Source organism: Erithacus rubecula, assembly GCF_903797595.1.
Source record: "Erithacus rubecula genome assembly, contig: scaffold_353_arrow_ctg1, whole genome shotgun sequence".
Classification (NCBI taxonomy): domain Eukaryota; kingdom Metazoa; phylum Chordata; class Aves; order Passeriformes; family Muscicapidae; genus Erithacus; species Erithacus rubecula.
The window spans coordinates 25,717-30,751 of NW_027635979.1; positions in this window are offsets into that span (position 1 = coordinate 25,717).

Sequence of the window (5,035 nt, forward strand, 5' to 3'; positions counted from 1 at the left end):
CACAGCGCAGGAGGCTCATCACCACATTAGCTGGGTGTTCTTCAGCCAGCCTCAGGAGGTCATTTTGCAGCCCAGCATCCACAGTTCCACAGGACACGAGTCTCTGGTGAATGTCCCTCACCCTGTGTGGCACCTGGAGGGGGCACAGGGAAGATTTGGAGTGCTGTCCATGGGAGCCTCTGGCCCCGCTCACTCACCAGATCGCCCCAGGGCCGGATGCGCTTGACGGCCACCTGTGAGCAAGGGAAGCAGCGGGCTGAGCTCACTGCCCATGGCACGCCGCGCTCCAGCCTCCCCTTCCTCGTCTTCTTCTTCCTCCTCCTCCTCCTCCCTCTTTCTCCCTCCTCCTCCGCCCCTGCCACTCACCGTGGTGCCGTCCGCGAGCCGGGTGACCGGGAAGACGCCGCCAAAGCCGCCGCTGTCCAGCAGGGAACCCATCCGGTACCGCTCCTGCAACGCCTCCTGCGACTCCCCTGCGGGCGACACGCGGCTGTCAGCGCTCGGCCCGGGGCCAGACACGGCCCCCGAGCGCCCCCCGAGCGTCCTGGGCCGGGCATTCCCACCCGTCCCGGGCCCCGGCGGAGCTCGGGCTGAAGGAGCCACAGCGGGGGCTGCGGGAGCGGCCACGCCGTGTGTGCCCCCCGCAGGACCCGGGAGGAGCCGGGGCCGAGGCTGGGGCTGAGGCTGGGACTGGGGATGGGACTGGGGATGCGGCTGGGGCTGGGGCTGGGGATGGGGCTGGGACAAGCGGTGCCAAAGAGAAGTGATGCCCAGCCAACAGCGCCACAGCCAGGACAGCGAGAGCCGGGCAGAGAGGCGAGACCGCGGGGGGATGGGCGGGAGCCGGGGCTGGGACCGGCGGACTGGGGCAGGGGCTAGCCCCGGCCTGGGGCCGGGGGCGAGCTCGGAACCATGGCCCGGAACGGGGAAGAGGGGAGAAGGTAAGAAGCAGGTGAAGTGTTCGGGGAAATCGACTCCGAGGCGAAGACGGAACAAGAGATCCAGGAGGATCTGTAGGACTCGCTGCTGCCGCTGCTGCTGCCGCTGCTGCCGCCGCTCTGCGGCGCCTGCTGCTGCTGCTGCCGCGCTGTGCTTCCGTGGCCGCAGTGGCGGCTGCTGCGCTGCCGCTGCTGCTGCGCTGCCGCGTGCTGCCGCTGTTGCTGTTGCAACTGAACCCCCGGGCGGAAGTTTCTCAGCTGTGTTCGCTTTGTCCGCGTTGTCCGTTCCAACGCCGCCCCACTCGCCCCATGGCCGAGCCCGCGCGCCCCGATGGGCAGCCCCTGAAACTGTCCCAGCACGAGCCGGGGCCGGGCCGGGGGCTCCCCGCAGAGCTGGGGCCGGGCCGGGGGCCGGGGCACCGGCCAGAGGCCACGGCACCACACCGGGAGCCTGAGGCCGAAGGAGAGATTAGTTAACTTGATCCACTGTGAATTGAGAAAGCGAAATGACTTTTCATTGGTTTCCCGAGCTGTCCATCACTCAATCAGCTCTCCGATTGGTCCCCGCAGCTCACAGGGGAGGCCCCCAGACGCGGGACAGCCCCTCCCACTCCCCGGCCTCACGTTGCTTCCCTCAGGCGAAATCCACCCCTCCCCCAGCACGCGAAACCCACACAAAGACAAAAACAATAAAGCAAAAGTTTCTTATCTCCGGGTACTTGAAGTTCAGCCAAGAGCACACACTAACTCAGAAAAGACTTCCCTAAATGCATCAACATGTTGAGTATTCATTGACAATTCCCGATGCGCTCTCCCGGGGGTCCCTGCGGGGGTTCCACCCGGGGGGGGCTCGGACGGGGCTTGGCCCAGACCCCCCCCGGGACCCTCCCCAAAAAACCGCCCGGGACCCCCCCCAAAAAACCGACTGGGACCAGGTCAGTGACTGGGGGAGGGTCCTGGCTCTTTTTGGGGGTCCCGGTGTTTCGAGGGGGTCTCGGTATTTTTTTTGGGGGGGGGTCCCGATATTTGGGGGGGTCCCGATTTTGGGGATTCTCGGTATTGGGGGGGGGGGAGTCCCAGGATTGGGGATCCCGATATTTGGGGAGGGTCCCGCTATTTTTGGGGGAGGAGTCCCGGTATTTGGGGCGGGTGTCGATATTTGGGGGGGGTCCCGGTATTTGGGGAATCGCGACTGTTTTGGGGGTCCCGGTATTTGGGGGACTCCCAATATTTGGGGGGTCCTGGTATTTTTTGGGGGGTCCCAGTGTTTGGGAGGGGGATCTCTATTTTTTGGGGGGGGTTCCCGATATTTGAGGGGGTTCCGGTATTTGGGGAACTCCCAATATTTGGGGGGTCCCGGTGTTTTTTTGGGAGGGGTCCCGATATTGCGGGGGGGGGCGATATTTGGGGGTCCCGGCTCTTTTTGGGGGGTCCTGGAGTTTGGGGGCTTCCAATATTTGGGGGGGGGTTCCGATATTTGGGGGATCCCAGGTAATTTTTTTGGGGGGGGTGTTTCGGCTCTTTTTGGGGGTTCCCAGTATTGGGGAGGGGGGCCTGATATTTGGGGGGGGGTCGGTCCTGTTATTTTTGGGTTCTCGTATTTTTTGGGGGTTCCCTCTATTTTTGGGATTCGTTTTTGGGGGGTTTGTTATTTTGGGTGTTTTTAGGGTTTCCCGTATTTTTCGGGGGGGTTCTCGCTATTTTGGGGGGGGTTCTCTGTATTTTTGGGGTTCCCAGGGTTTATTTTGGTGTCCCTGTGCTGCTTTTAAGGTTTCCTGTATTTTTTGGGGTTCTCTCTGGTTTTGGGGTTCTCTATATTTTCGGGTTCCCTGTGCTGCTTTTTGGGTTCCCGGTGCAGTTTTGGGGGTCCCTGTGCTGATTTTTGGGGTCCCTGTGCTGATTTTGGGGTCTCTGTTTTTGGGGTCCCCCCGCTGATTTTTGGGGTTCTCTCTGTTTTTGGGGTCCCTGTGTTTATTTTGGGGTCCCCGTGCTGATTTTTGGGGTCCCTGTGCTGATTTTTGGGGTCTCTGTTTTTGGGGTTCTCTCTATTTTTGGGGTCTCTCTGTATTTGGGGGTTCTCTGTGTTTTTGGGAGTCTCAGTGTCTGATTTTAGGGTCTCTGTTTTTGGGGTCCCCGTGCTGATTTTTGGGGTTCTGGTGTTTATTTTGGGGTCTCTATTTTTGGGGTCTGTGTTTTGGGGTCTCTGTTTTTGGGGCCCCAGTGTTTATTTTGGGGTCTCTATTTTTGGGGTCTGTGTTTTTGGGGTCTCTGTTTTTGGGGTTCTCTTTGTTTTTGGGGTCCCTGTGTTTATTTCGGGGTCTCTATTTTTGGGGTGTCTCTGTATTTGGGGGTTCTCTGTATTTTTGGGGATCTCTCTGTTTTGGGTTCCCCGTGTTTATTTTGGGGTCTCCCCAGGCCGGGGGGCGGGGCCGGCAGCGCCGGTGCCCGTGAGCCGGATGGGCCGGGCAGCGGCCATGGGAGGGACTGGGGGGCACTGGGAATGGGAAATGAGGGAATTGGGAGGGACTGGGGGAACTGAGGGAACTGGGAGGGACTGGGGGGGACTGGGAATGGAAATGGAGGCACTGGGATTTTGGGGTCCCCCATTGGTGTCCCCCACCTGCCCAGTTTGGAATGGGGTCTGGGGTTTCTGGAATTGGGTCTGGGGGCTCTGTTTGTAGTTGAGTCTGGGGTCTCTGGAATTTGGTCTGGGGACTCTGTTTGGAATTTGGTCTGGGGTCTCTGGAATTGGGTCTGGGGGTATCTGGAATCGGGTCTGGGGTCTCTGGTGTCAGTTTTGGCTCCCCCAGGGCTGGCGCTGGAATTGGGTCTGGGGGCTTTGGCCAGAGCCACCCGGATGCGGCTGTGGGGGCAGGAGCAGCGCCAGGGTGAGTGTGAGACCCCAGACCCAAAATCCCCCTGAGACCCCAGACCCAAAATCCCCCTGAGACCCCAGACCCAACTGGGGACCCCCAAGTCCCCTCCAAATCCCCACCCCCCCACCAATTTTGGGTCTTCCCCTCCCCAATTTGGGGTCTCTCGCCTTCCCACTTTCGGGGTCCCCCCTCCAAATTTGGGATCTGTCTCCCCAATTTAGGGTCTCCCCCCTCCCCAATATTGGGGTCTCTCCCCCCCCAATTTGTGTCTCCCCCTCCCCAATCTGTCTCCCCCTCCCCAATCTGTCTCCCTCTCCCCATTTTCAGGATCCCCCTCCCCAGTTTTGTCTCCCCCTCCCCAATTTGTCTCCCCAGGCTCCCCCCTGCTGTCAGCAGCCGCTGCCGAGCGTTTGGTGCCGCGCTGAGCCGGGCCAGGGGGGCGGCGCTGAAACTGGGACAGCTGCTGAGCATGGCAGGTGGGACCCCAAAACACCCCAAAATCACCCCAAAATAAACCCAAAAATATCCCAAAATAACCCAAAAACCATCCCAAAAATATCACAGAAATATCCCATAAACGTCACAAAAATATCACACAAATATCACAGAAATATCATACAAATACCACAGAAATATCCCAAACTGGGACAGCTGCTGAGCATGGCAGGTGGGACCCAAAAAACACCCTAAAAACATCCCAAAATAACCCAAAAACCTTCCCCAAATCACCTCAAAAATATCCCATAAACACCCAAAAAATATCCCAGAAATATCACAGAAATATCAAAAAATATGAATGAATATTATATCCATGAATTGGTGGTTGCAATCTGCCCCTGCAGGAATTACTGTGTACCAATCAGAGCTGATTTCAGGAGAGCTGGGTTTCTTAGTTTCTTCCTTATCTTGGGAGTTGTGCCAGATGTCTTTTTGGCCCCTCAACTCTGCATTCTTTTTGTCCACTCTCAGTGGGCATCCTCTCCCTGAGCTTTGTTAACCTTCCCCTGGATCTGAGCTTCTGCTCCTTGAAGCATGTCAAGGCCTGAACCTTAACAAGGCAGTTCTACCAACAAGGAATTTGTTTTTCTGTCCCATGGGCATCACTTGGTGCTTGTTTCTTAATTGCTGTCTATTTGATGGATTAAATCTCCTTTCCAGTTGATTTGGCTTGAAAATATTCAAAGATTAAATGTATCAATACCAAGAGCATCCTTAAGAATT